This window comes from Cupressus sempervirens, chromosome 6 (genome assembly GCF_028749045.1).
Source record: "Cupressus sempervirens isolate cs-2001-9-10 chromosome 6, ASM2874904v1, whole genome shotgun sequence".
NCBI classification, from domain to species: domain Eukaryota; kingdom Viridiplantae; phylum Streptophyta; class Pinopsida; order Cupressales; family Cupressaceae; genus Cupressus; species Cupressus sempervirens.
In genome coordinates, this window is record NC_143123.1 from 618055035 (window position 1) to 618070402 (window position 15368).

Consider the following 15368-nt stretch of genomic DNA (forward strand, 5'->3'; position numbering starts at 1 on the left):
TGATCTCACGGCGAGAACCATTTTAAAGCTTGGAAAATGATCAAGATAAGCATCAACGGAAAACTAGAAAAGAGCTTCTCCGTGGCGGACTTCGAAGTTAATAATCAGTTTTTTGAAAAGGTATATGTAAAGGAATTAAGAAAGCCAATGGGCCCCACCCCTCCCTTTCGAAGTCAATTTTTCATTTTCCAGAGGCTTAAAATAAAATAAATAAGGCCAAGGAAGTAAGACAATGAGTAGTGGCAGAAAAACAAGTTTCTTCTTCTCCATTGCAGGTTTTTGCACCTAGAAGGTAAAACTCCGCAGGGATCCATGGCTGCTACTGGCAGGCTGAAATAAGGGTACGTAAGCCGCATAATGATTAGATTCAAATCTACATAACGGAAATTACCCAGAGCTCATTAAGATGAGCGAGATAAGCATTGGTAGAAAATTTAGAAGTGGTTTCTCTTATGGCAGATTTCGAACCAAGAATTAAATTTTTTGCAAAGGCCCCAATGTAGAAATAAAATTACTAAGTGGTCCCCATTTTTTTTCCATGAAGCCTCTTCTATATTTCCTGAATTTTTTTATTAAAGTGCTTAGGGTTGAAAGGTAAAAGCGAAAGTTAAAGGGGAAAATCGGAAATCTGCTGCTCCATTGTGGGTTTTATACCTTCAAAGGCCATTTTTCGCACTTCAGAGAAAGTCATTCCTGCAAGCACGGTAAGTCTGTGATTTGGTTGTAGATTATTTTGGGTGAGTAAATAGAAGCAAATCAATGGATTGATTAAGTTTTTGCAAGTAGAATTGACCTAAGCACATTTAGCCCAAGGGAGTACTCTGTTCGTGTTTTTTCGAAAGAGGGATGAAATGGGAAGTAAATTGGTAATTAATGAGAGTTACCATTGAGCCAACGAAAATAGTGAAAAGACAAAGATAAATCCGTTAGAACCTTTACATCCACCAACCCATGGATTTACCCTTAATTTTTCTCTTGTGGAGTAATTTATGAAATTTAACGAGCAAATCTAGGGTTATTTTATAAAAAGGGAAGTAATAGATTTTCAAACTCCCATTTCACTGTTATACTATTATACTAAATAGTGCTTTCAAGTAATTTTTGAGTTATAGAGATTTCTCCTTGTATCAACTGCAATTGTTTGAACTGTTGCTATCATACATCAAACAAAATGGCAACAAGATTCACGGGCTTCAATGTATTGGGTGGAACTAAGTCGGCATGGTTGACTATCACAGATACTTCACTCCATTTCTATGATATGGAAGACTTTCAAAGGAGATTGAGAGCAGAGCCAATCCATCCCATAATAGAGAAACTTTGGGGAAGTGGATTAGTGGAAGCAACTAGGTTTCCTGTGGCAATGCAAGCCCCGAAGTTGATTTTAGAATGCATCCATCATTACAACCCGGATACAAAGCAAATTCTGTTGCCTGATCAAATGGTATTGATTTCAATTGATCGCCAAGCTGTAGTGAATTTCTTGCAGATTCTAGAATGAGAGGAGCTCTTTGATTTAATGATGAGTGGAGCCATGTCTGAGTACTCTTTGAAGAAGATGGTTTGGAAGAGGGAGATCATGCAGTCTTGGTTTCAGAAGCCAAGGGGAGCTAAGAGTAAAGTCCCTAAAACTCTTTTCATCATGGACCTCAAACCAAAAATTGTTGACATTTTGGTTCTGTTGCATTGACTCAAAGGTGAGGTAGAAGCTTTTAATTTTGTAGAGCAGTACTTCTTTTTGGTGCAAGTTATTTGCTCAGACACACAGTATATTGACTGGGCATATGAGCATCTTTCTAGGGCTCTCAGTGCAGCCAAGTTTTATAATTCATTTTATATGTCCTTTTTCTTGATATACATGTTGGCTTCTCTTCAATTATGGCCAGGACTCCCTAGAATTGAGAATTTCCTTGGTAATGTAAAAAGCTATGAGTTTTACCCATGCTTGCAATTATAGAATAGTTATACAGAATACATCTGAGTAAATGATGAATTCACCATGAGGATTTGCAGGGAGCTCCAAGGGTGTTCAGAATGAAGATTTAGTCCATAAGAAATGGCAACCATTGGTCAATTTGGTAGTTATTTTATTCAATTTTCATCATTTTCTTATTTACATCTTGCAGCGTTCGATGGATTCCCACTGAAGCTGCTCAGGTACCCAGATGATATGATTGTGCTCGTGGAGATCGTGAGGCAAGCAGTACAAGTGAACGTGTTGAGCGCCAGCCTGAAGAAGAAAGGGTATGAATTCCCTATAAAAGTTGGAGCATACAGTTGTGAAACCATATCAGATGCAAAGAATATACTCAAAGTATTTGAGAGTAAATACAAATTGGAAGAGTATGAAGCAGTAAGGCCCTTGTTTGATCCTAATGGATATACCAGAGATGTGCTTCAATTTGGAAGCATAATCAAACATGTAACAACCATGGAGGATTACTGGGCAGATTGTAAAGATGAACTGGAGAGTTGAGATCATGCCTTTGCCAGATTTACAATTGATCAGGTAAAGACATATGGTATAGATTTAGACATGGAGGGACTGGAGGATGATGGTCAAAATATGTATAGCAATACATATTTGACTAAGTTAAGGAATACTCCCATAAGTTTCAAACCATATGTTGACATAATAGAAGATCTTGATGTCATGATGGCAAGAATAATCAAAAGGACTAGGAAGTGGGTTGAATGGATAGCTAAGAAAAGTCAGAGTAGGAGTAAAACTACTCAAGCTTCCACATCTGCAGCTACCACAACTTCCTCTCAGAGTGCCATTCCCAGTGCTACTACCACAACTGCTCAAGCTTCGGCTCAATCTACAGGCAGAGGTGATCAACCCCCAAAGAGGAATGTTCCAATAACCCCAACCTTTCAAGGGGGATCACTACCAGTAATCGAAGCTCAAGCCGAAGCTGAAAAGAAATAGAGGAATAGAAAGATGGATCTCTCGCTCTAGTATCACCTCCACATGCTGCTCTTCCCCCATCTCCTCAAGCTTCTCCAACTCCATCTCTTCATGCTGCCCCTATCTCATCCTTTCGTCGTAGCCCTACTCCATCTGTAAGCGCTCCTGTTCTTAAGCCTGCTGGTTCTCCTATTCAGATAGTAGAAATTGGAGATGATAAAAGTAGTAGTAGTGAGTCCACTAAGTCTGATGAAGCTACCCATAAAGCTCAAGAAGAAGAGAAAGCTCTAGGTTCATCTTGGCTCCATTCTTGAGATCCAAAGCTCTAGGTTCATCTTGGCTCCATTCTTGAGATCCAAAGACCCCTTTTTCTATAGCTACAACAATAATGAATCCAATAAAGAAGAAAATGTTTAGCATTGAATCGCTCATAACAGCTTCCAAAGTGATTAATACAGAGTCTTGGCTTGAGGATACTTTGGAGAAGAAGAGGAAAAGAAAAGATGAAAATTTTCCTTCAAAGGATGTTGTTTCTCAAGCAGTTCACTTAGGATCTACCTTAGTAAGAACTAAAAAGCAGAAGACCTTGTCAATCTTGGGACGAGATCCAGAAACAGGGCACCTAACTATGGAGGTAGCAAAACCAAACAAGGCAGGAAGAACAGAAGATATGAGGCTAGAAGATTTCACTCTGCACTCAATTGACCTTGGGGAAGCTAGACATGATATAAAAGTAGGCCTATGGAAATCAAGTAATGAGGTGATAGAAGAGAAACTAGAGGATCTCAAGTCATCAAAGGTCAGAATGAAAGCAGAAATAGAGGAGTTGAGAAGATTCATCTGGCAATTAGTTGTTCCATTGAAAACTATCACTGGTGTGCCTGCCACTGAAAATTCTTCAGCAGAAGAGGTGCAAGCCTTCATATCACAGCTCCAAAAAGATAGGCATTTTGGTTAGATTGGAAAAGAATGGATTGAGAAGCTCAGTACAGATGGAGCTATCTTGATTGATCAAATTGGGAATGTTATCCTTTGGTTAGAAATTGAGAAGGATAATATCACTTCCAATCACAACACTTTGGCCACAGAAAAGGCAAGGTGTGACGAATGCATTTCTCTCTTAAATATGATCATCCAAATGAAGCCAAAAGAGGCAGTTGAAGCAAAGATTTTGAAGAAGGGAACTAAGCCTCTATTTGAATGGCTTCAAAACATGCAATTCAAGCAGGAGATGATTCAAGAGGCAGAGGAAGGATTTAGAGAAACAAAGGAAAAGGTGAAGAAGATACAAGATAGAGCATTTGAGCTCATGCAAGGATTACACACTGACTCACAAAGCAATGGGCAAGGAAAGGCTCTCATTGAGATAGAAGTAATGAAGAATAATTTCTCCACATACTTGAGTAACCTATCTGGGATGACCTCAATCAGTCAAAACAGAGTGGTAGAATTGTAGGCACTAAGTGGATGCGTGCATGTGGCAGCTAGAGAGTTAACAAGTCAACTAGGTGCAGTAAAGGAGTTAGCTTGGGAGCATTCAAGGTGGCTCTTAAGATTCACCAATGTACATGTGCCTAATCATGAGGAGATGATTCCAATTATAGTGGCTACTAGAGCATATAGGGCAAAAACTGAAAAGGGAAAGAAATCTAAATGACTTATTCGACACTCCTTTTTCTGTTTTCTGATGTAAATGTTGCAAATTTTTGTAAATTTTGAAATCCGACAAACTGGCATCTAGCCATTTGTCATGTTCAGAAAATGAATTGATTGAAATTCCCATTGTAACGGTCATCTCTCAAAACCTATATGTATGAAATTCAATGATTAATCAAAGGTCGGCAAATTTTGGTGTGAAGTACTATCTGTTGCAGAGACAATTGAATGACACTTCATTTCAATCATTTTCTGTTCTAGTAGGTACTGTAATTTGTTAGTATTTCCTTTCTGCATTACAGAGAACTAAGAAAGAACAGAGTTTCATTTCCCCTGTTTTCTAAAATTCAAATAGATGTAATAAGTATTGTTATATTTCATTTGACGAAAGGATTCTGTTAGTTTTCCTGATTCATCAGTTGTAGTTTAGATTTAGATTTCAACTTATTTTAGTCTTGCGCAGATGGATTTATGAATTCATAAGAAGTGTGGATGCATAAATCTGTTTTGATGTTGAGAAAATTTACTTGCCTGAATTAAGTTCTAGTTAGGCTTAATTTGGTTTGCCTCTCTTGCTCTCGAGTTAAGAGCATACCCAGATTTAGATAAGTAGAAACAAACATAATTCATTGAAGATTATTCATATAGGGAGCTGTACCTACCAATTCAGAGAAAAGCAAGTAACCATAAAATGGCTTTTCAGCTGTTGTGAATAGATATTGTTCATAATCTAGTCATTAAGAGTCATAATTTCATGAAAGCTAAAAGAACAAAATCTGTTCATCAACACATATGTCAATAAATTTGTTTGATGCAAGACACTCCTCATGCTTCTTAGATGGCATTTAATAGGGGTATCACCCATAGTTTACCTCTTCGATATTCATGAACATCCTTAGGTAATTTTTTTTAAAGATATCAGCAATTTGCTCTTTGGTGTTGACATATTCCATCTTCAACTCTTGATCTTGAACTAATTCTCTCAAGTAATGATACTTAATTGCGATTTCTTAGTCTTTGTATGCATCACAAGATTCTTTGATATATTTATAACACTTGTATTATCACAATAAAGTATCACAGGTTCAGTGGTTTCTTCCTTCATACCTTTGAGTACTTGTTTGATCCATACAATGTTTGTACAATTTACCACAACAACAATATATTCAACTTCAACATTAGATTGAGATATACAGTTTTATTTCTTACTATTCCAAGTAACCAACCTTTTCCCTAAGAAAAATGCTCCTCCACTGGTGCTCTTTTTGTTATCAAAATTTCTTGCCCAATAAGTATCAGTGTAGGCCTTCAATTCAAATTTCTCATTTTTTTTTTAGTATAGACCATACTCCTCTATTCCTTTCAGATATCTCATTATTCTCTTTATTTCCATCAAGTGATTCTCCCTAGGATTAGCATAGAACCTTGCAACTATCCCTACAGATAATGCAATAATAGGTCTGCTATGTACTACATATTGTAATTTGCCAATCATAGAACTATATAATGTTTGATTCACCTTAGCCAAATCATCATTCTTTGAATATTTATGTCTTGTCACCATGGGTGTGCTTAATGGCTTGGAATCTTCCAATCCAAAAAAAAATTAGTATCTCCTTAACATACTTTGAGTGAGTGATGTATATACCATATTTTATCTAATGTACTTGCAAACCCACAAAGAACTTGATCTCTCCAAAAACATATCAAATTCTTGCTTCATTTCATTTGCAAAAGCCTTACATAAAGTATCTTGATCTCCAAATATGATATCATCAACAAAAATTTTAGATAACAAAATACCTTTTCCTTTCTTTATCTTTAAGTATAGATTATTGTTATCATAAATCCTCTCAAATCCAATCTTCACAAGATAATTATGAAGCCTCTCATACCATGCTTTGGGTGCCTGCTTCAAACCATATAAAGCTTTGTGTAGTCTAAATACCATTTTTTTTTGTTAGCATAAACACATCCTTCTAACTATTCTATTGAAACCTCTTCCTCCAATATACCATTAAAAAATGCATTCTTGACATCCATTTGATAAACTTTGAAACCTTTGTATGCAAAGTTCTTACTCCTTCCAACCTTGCGATAGGAGCGAATGTCTCTCCATAGTCTATCCCTTCTTCTTGTGCATATCCTTTACAAACTAATCTTGCCTTGTTCCTTGTGACTTCACCATTTTCATCCAACTTGTTTTTGTATACCCACTTGTTTCCAATCACATTTTTTCCTTCTGGTCTAGGAACTAGAGTCCATGTCTTATTTTTCTTAATTTGTTCAATCTCTTCTTTCATGGCTTTACTCTAGTCCACATCTTCTAAGGCATATTTCACTATTTTAGGTCTTGCATGCTTAGAAAACATGTATCATTTCACTACTTGTTCCTTGTCGTTGGTCTAGTATCTTTATCACCAATGATTTGTGTAGCAGGGTGATGTCTCTTGACATACTTGGATAATCTTGGTTTTGCTCTATTTTCTTCATTTAGTCTCTCAACTTCTAAATCACTATGTACATCTTTGTCAGGTAGTTCAACATCTTTTTCATGTACACTAATCTCAGAATCAGAATGTGCCTCAACTTCATTCTATAACTCAACACCTGAATGTAGCTCGGTTACTGAATGCAACTCAACATTCATAGTCAGTGACTCGACAGTCAATGAAACTTGCTGCTAGTTTGCAACTTGATTTACAACATCTTCTTCAATAGGAATACTTGCATAAAAGTATAAGAATGATTTGTATTCTTCCAGTTCCTTCATAGGTTCAACCTCATATACTTTTGTATATTCATCAAATTTCACATTTACACTTTCCACAACTTTGTTAGTGTTAGTATTTAAACACTTATAAGCTTTAATTCTTGTGAAATAACCAAGAAATACACCTTCTTCACTTTTTTCATCTAGCTTACCATTCCTAAAATCTTTGAGAATATAGCACTTGCTTCCAAATACCTTAAAATATTTTACATTGGGCGAGAAGCCATACCATAGTTCAAAAGGTGTTGAATCAGTACGTTTCTTGACTTGTACATGGTTCAAGGTATAAAAAACTGTACTTACAGCTTCACTCCAATATTTCAAAGCAACATTCTTCTCCATCATGAGTGTCCTAGTACAATCCATTATAGACCTATTCCCCCTTTCAACAATTCCATTTTGTGGAGGGGTTCTAGGACCAAATGTTTGTCTTTTGATTCCTCTATCATTATGTCTGAGAGTGCATTGATTATGTTGCTGGAGAGAATTTAGAGTGTTACTAAATTTGGTAAGACTTTTAGTGAATAAAAAGATATTATCCCATGATTAAGTATAGTTGGAGAGATTTTTTGGAACTTAGTGACAATGCGGTACTGAGTGTATTGATGAGGCTAGGTCACTATGGACATATCGCAAGGAATGATGAAATAGGTACTTACAATAATAAATTCGCATGGTTCAAAAGGGAAAGTATATTGAAGTACGATATGGGTGTATTTTTTATGATTTTCTTGTGAATAATTTCACACTTGGCATTGAGTAAAAATTCAAATTTTAAAAGGTTTTAGATTATTGGGAATGATGGAAAATAATGGATTTGGGTTAACAACAGTTGCCACATGATAATTAAGTCACGATGTGACACGAGCATTCATGACATTAAAGGCCTTTATGAGTACTTAGTGCAACACATTTTTTTCCATAAGTGTGACTATATTTTTAATATTTTCCTATGGTTTATAGTTTTGAAAGAAGAGAGAATTCTAGTGAAGGTTGTAGATATGGGTAGAGATCTTCTACGTATTGAATCTTCGACAATTGAGGATAGTGCTTGTAAACCCTAATTTGGTATATGTTTAAAGAGGGGGGATTGGTCCTATTCATGGAGGCACTAAAAAACTTTGATGAGAGTTATTCTCAACAATTTGTTAACTACTGGGAGGATAGAAAGGTTACTATAAATGGTATTACATTCTAGATTTCAGAGGAAATTATCTCCTTGGCGATGAGCCTTATGATGAAAGCGAGAAAGTGGAAAAAGGTGATGGGTTGTTGTTGAAGCTAGCTTAAATTTCTTCTTTTAGGAGGGTGAAGAACCCATTCACCATCATGGAGGGTTTTTATGGGAGAAATTTCCAGAGCCTTGGAATGAAGTTTGCTTGGTGTTGATGAAATATTTAACCCTAGAAGGGAGGTATGGTATTTGTTACTATTATCATTTACCTCTCCTAAATCACTTCCCTCATCATGATTATATTTCTATTCTATTCTTCATGTTACATGAATTAGTTGATACAACTTCTGATGTTAAGGAGAAGATGAAAAAGGGGGTTGATTATATTATCCTCCATCAGGGGTTGATGTTCTAACTTTACCAATTCCACCTAGCCCTATTACCCCCTAGGATTATGGAGGTTTATATCTTGGCTCTCCAAAACCCCCACCCTCACCATATCCCACTAAGAATTACTGTCCTTAGAGCCCTTACCACCCAACCTTCACCAAGTGGGTCCCCTAAGGAGAGGAAGACTTCCCCTGGTAAAAAAGTGAAAATGGAGAAAGGGAAGGAGAAGGAGGTGGAAGGCAAAGATCTAGAATAATTATGAAAACTAATGCTAAAAGAAAGTTGAGGTCCACAACTTTGTAGGAGGAGGATTCAGATTATGTTTAGATGGCCCACCCCAAACAAAGAATAAAATAGAAGACTTTGAACCATGGCTAGGGGAATGAGGAGGAGAAGGAGGTGGAAGCCTCAGCCTCTTCAATGTCTAGCTCGAGTGGTGTGACTAAGAGAAACAAAGAGATGACCCATGTCTCGACTTCAATTACTATGGGGTGTGTGGACCTCATGCAAGACTAGTTCCCTGATATGGTGGAAAGAATCCCTTCTCCTAAGATGGTTTATTCACCTAATAGGGTTATACCTAAAGATAAGATTATCTCTAACCCCATGATTTTGCAAGAAATTGACAAGGACATGGTGGATGGTAATTCGAGTGGAAAGAAGGAGGTCCCTAAGGAGAATCTTAAGCTAGCTGACAAAGCACTAGGGGAGAGAGTGCATGCCCTAGAGAAAAGAATAGGACTTTTGGAAAAGTTCACCATCAAGGTGACACACACAATGACCACTACTCTATGCCTATTGAAGGATAATTAGGAGGGGGACTTGACTCACAAAGACTCCAGAATGCTATTTGATTTCCTGGTAGAGAACTAGGACAACATCCTCCTTAAAGGGAAGGATGAGAAGAAGCCCAAATAGGGTCTACCTCCCTTGGTTTTCTGTGTTTATGGTTTGTTGGTTCTTGAAATTAGTATGTTTTAAGGTGGTTCTACCTTTGTTTATAAACTTTTTCAGTTTAAGTAGTACTATTTCAGGCAATATTATTAAGATTTCTAGTAAGAATTTTTATAATGATCCTTCAGGTGTTATTTTTTCTTGGATTAGCGATAGTAGTAGGTAATTTTGTTTGGTGGTAGTTTGTTGGTTGCTAGCCAACTATTCTGTTATAAGGGTCAACCCCCTTGTTTCAAAAACATATTCAATTGCACTTTGACGTGAAACCTTTTTTGGAATATTTTAGAGCATGTTGAACATCATGGTGAATGAGTGGAGCATGTTCAAAGTGTTCAAAATGTTGAGGTGGTGGTAGATCAAAATGTTATTGTACATGATGTGGCATTGTTAGGTAAGAAAAATGCATGTTATGTTCTACTAGTTAATGAAATACTTGTAATAGTAAAAGAAAGAAAAAGAGTATTGCCAATTTAACCCATTTACTTGTTATTGCAACAAAGCCCCCTTTAGTGTAGCATCCTCATGCTCTTTAGAATAGGAGGAGACATCATAATTTGACATTACATGTGCCACAAGAGGAGGAGAATGAGGAAGATATTGATGCTCCTATCAACCTTTTCCGTAAGAAAGCTAAGAAAAACAAACAGAATATTTTTTTTAAAAAAAATGCTCTTTGATAAACCTTGTTTGATAAGCTTTGTTAGATAATGAAAGGACATTGTTTTAAGTAATTATCTATGAATCTTGCATATTAATATTGATTTTTATGTTATGTGTTAATGAAGTCTTGATTAGTGTTGTGTATTAATGAATTTTATATCATATTAATGAATGTTATGTGATTGCATTGATTAAATGTTATAGTTCATAAATGGATGAATGAATGAATGATATCTATGTAATTAGATGTTAATGGGGAATTTAGAGGTTAGATGAGCTTCCACCTTCACGTGGTTGGCTTGTTAAGTAGAGAATATTAAAGTATTCTTGAAACCAAGTGAAGCTCAAATTAACATACCTTCATTAATTAATCAATTTTATTCATTGTAGGTCTAGAATGATGGGATTATACTCTATGGTATAGGTATGAGAAATGAAATGTTGAGTTAAAAAAAGAGAGACAAGAACCTAACTACTATGTGAAAATTCACATTGTAATTGTCACAATAAAATAGATAGGGTGGATTGTTTTTATTGGAATATGACTATATCCATTGTCTTCAAGATGTATGCCCAACTCTTAATAGATATGAAATATACTCAATCATGTATAACTGAGAACAACTAAATGTAATATTTACATTTAGAAATTTGAAGGGCTAGGTGCTTAGGACTTGGTTAGGCTTATGCTCAGCTTGTTGGGTTCTTTACTTAACCCTAACTTTCCTTCTCCAAATTTGGTTTAAACTCTCATATACATTCAAATCCCCAAACTCTTCATATCAGCATTGTGATTCCCTAGCCAAGTATCCAAAATCCAACTAGTAGAATTGTCTTCTTCCAAGTCTTATAGGACCTCCCAAGGCGTGCATTCATTTAAACCAATCATATTGCCTTCCTTCAATGCAATCACTAAAAATTTGCACAAAAATGTTGCAAAGCAAATTTTAAAAGTTGTTGACCACATTGTAATTTTTGCATTTTTGTTTCCTAGACCCTTGAAACCTTTTTTAATGAAACCAAATAGGTTCAATAGAGTTGTTTAGCCGTAGTTTGGCCCCTTGGTAACCAATATGCCTCTTTTTGTCCCCTAGACCCATTTGAGCAACTTATTAACAACTTAGTAGCTTTTGACATTGGGACCCTAATTAACCAACATTACATTTCATGAGTTCCAAACACTTGAACAAGATACTTCTATTTGTTGGTTGAGATTCTATGTTCTTGAGGTTTTGTATTGCTGATGGTTGTGACTCTTCTCCATAGGTTGCACTTCTCTACATAACTCTGTTTGTTGGCATTATCCATCTTCCACTAAAAATTTCCTAGGTACATCTAATATAATATACTAGACAATTTTAAGGTTCAAATTTAAAGTAAACATGATAGAATGAGTTTAAGTTTGCACTTTTTGTGACATAGTTTCTTGAAGTCAAGTAGAATGCATTTCGCTTTATTTGTTACAATGAGGTATGATTTATACTAATGATTCTCATTGTAACGAAAAGTAATGATGTTTTTTAGTTTTATAAATTTTTCAAGCTCATCAAATAAATTGATTTGAATTACTTAAAAAAGTTCTTTCGTGATCATCATTAGATTTTAAATACATAAAAACTCATCAATATACATTTTCTTTATAAGAGTGGCTAATGTTAAGTCTTGCCTACACCTTTACAATTTAGTTGTTTGTCAGAGATGGTGCAAAACTTGTTTGAGATGCATTTCAACTTGCAAAAGAGAAATCCCCTTCTATCATCTATATAGATGAGTTTTGATACAATTGGAACCTAGCATTTTGACAGGTACTGGGATTTTTAATTTCCATTTTTGTTGGTGAGATCACAATGGTAAATAGTCTAAATAGTAAAATTTGCAAGCTCAGACTTGGTAAGCCCATGAATGTAAGCAGTAAGGTACTACTATCCTTCCCATCGATGAGTTTCAAGCCTTTCTTTAGCCCCTCTAAACTGTAACACTTATCCTCCACAACATCCACTACACAAGCTAATTTCCACAGAACAATGATATTCACCCACACACGTACAAAAACCATAATAATTAGCTATAAATAAACTAATCCCTTATAATATATGTGGCATGTAATTTGGGCCTTATTTTTCCTTTAGAGGTCAAAGACACCTAACCCCAATAAAGAAAATATGATAGATTCTTCATCTATCTTGATAAGTCCTTGTAAACAAGTGCACTCATAGTATAAATCTAGGCGACTTCTCTGGAGCAAGAAAACCCCTCTTGTCATGATTTATTGAATCCAAGCTTTGTTGAGATCACCAAGATCAATCTCAGGGTTAATCAACTGGGAACAAATATTCTTTTCTTTGGAATCAATCACTCTCTTGGGAATCAAGATCTAAAATTGTGAGCAAACCATCTTCATTTTTCATTAAAATGATTTGTGAGGTGAATAAAATTTGTAAACATTTATGTGTGCATAATAGGTCTTTTTGTTTTCGAAAGTTGTTGTTTACAAGTGTAACATGGTCGAGAACCCTTCAATTATCACTCATGTGGTTGATAGTATGACTGATAATCTAAAACCAACTCGTGTTGAAGCAACTGATGTGGCAAATGTTGTCCTTGATGGCATGTATGGGCGAGTGTTGGCTTTCAAATATTCCAATTCCATATTTTGACTTTATTTGTTGGGGAATGTAGTTACATTGTTCACTTTTTTTGCAAGAAGTTTTCGACATTATGTTTTTAAGGTAATGAAATTCTTTCTGTTTTTATCTTTGTTTAACTAGTTGGAGATCTTGATTCTCATAGGCACAGATGGAATCTTGTTAGGAGCAGAAACTCTTTGGGGTTTGTACCTTGTTGAGACCATAAAAAATAGTGGGTAGAATTTTTGTAGAAGCAAGTTATCATACTTATTAATTATTAGCTATTATGGATTCCTTTGGATAGAAATAACTTTATTGATTCTTTTGAGAATCACTCAAAAACCAAGATATTATCTAAGACAGTGTGAAATCGAAAAGAAACCCACAACAAAAATCAGAATGAAAGAGAATAGCTTTGTGGTTTTTCATGATGAAAATTTGAACCTATATTCTTTTCTATTATAAATAAAGTCCATTAAATTTTTTCTAATGAATTGTAGACTTATTTGACTTTTCAAATGAATACAAGTGGAGAAAGTTTACAACCAAGCTATTTATTTTTTTTAAAATGTCAAATATATTGGTGAACTAATGACTCATTGAAATCTATAGCATCATCAATGGTATGATTTTGTTCCATTATTATTTAATTTTCCATCATCAAGTTATCTGTTAGAGTGCAATGAGTTTTTCTTTTATGCAAATTATGGTGCGACAAGCTATTTGTTCTCAGTATTTTGTTTCTTATTATCTTTGAGACCTTAACCACTAATCCAAGGATATGAATCCTGGAATATATGATTTGCAGGCATGTGCAACTATCAAAGTGAAGGCATTTGTTATTGTAGTTTTCACATCATCAGGACGGGCTGTAAGGTACCTACAATTTTCTGCTTTTTGAATAATTGTTATAATTTTTTCTCAGAAATTGGGCATAATTTCAATATTATATCTCCTTTCCTTTGTATATCAAACAAAATTTTGAATTTCAATACTTTTTTTAGGCTGATTGCAAAATACATACCATCTATGCCTATTTTGGTTATTGTCATTCCATGGCTTATGACTAATTTTCTAAGGTGGTCTTTCACTGGGGCATTTCAAGTTAGTTCACTAATGCCTTAAATTTTATTGCTTGTAGATGTTCATATCACTATCATAAAGTCAAATCAACTTTTGGTGTTAATGATGTGATTATGTTTGGTTTTACTGTCTTTGTCTTTGTGAGACTTCAAGAGGTACCAAGAGAGTACTATTAGCCAAAAGTGCCTTCCCACCAGAAAATCAAATTCAAATGATAATGTAGTGCCTGCCTTAGTTTACATTTTGAAGATTTTTACAAAAATCTTTTAGGCCAATTTTATGTTGAGGATTAGTGACATTGTTTTAAGATTATCAGATATTGTTTTACATTCAGTTGATTATATGACGAGATTACTTGGTACTCAATATTTCATGTATGCATGATGATTATTCAGTGATTTCAGTTATTGACAATGATTAGTTAGATGGATTATTATGCGTCTTCTTATGGATACTTACCCCATACTGCATGTGTATGGTGTGCATGTTTATTTTCTTTATGTATGGCATTTTTGATGTGGTTAAGGAAGGGAGTTGTAGTCACCTGCTTGCCGGGATCTACACGAAGCACTGTTCCTGCCATTCCATGTTTAGCTTAGTATATTGTGTTTGTACATGCATTGATTTTATGCAAGTTGCAGGTACCAAGTATCAACTTCCATGAATTGCTAGGATGAGCGTACCCTATCGCATTATCTCAATGGTAAAAGGGGAGATAAATTCTTAAGTCCAAAGCTTAAACCTTTAAGCCATTTGTCCTAGAAAATTAGGACAAGTATCTGAGTTGAGTACCCTCCGAATGCATCAAATAATGTTAATTCATGATTATAACCCTTAGTTAGATTTTGTATGTGTTTTTCTATGAAGGGTTTTCGTGTGTTGTTTTATGAGTCTTTGGTGTATTTTTTGTTAGTTAAATCTAATTAGATTTCCACAATCCATTAGACTTTTTTATCTTTTGCTTCTGGATTTGATTGTGTTCATTTTTTTAGCATCAACGTTTTTTCAGATCACAGAATGTGATTCGAAACGTTGATGCTAAAAAAATGAACACAATCAAATCCAGAAGCAAAAGATAAAAAATTCTAATTAAAAGATTAAATTAATAATTTAATTTAATGAAAAATTATTATGACACTT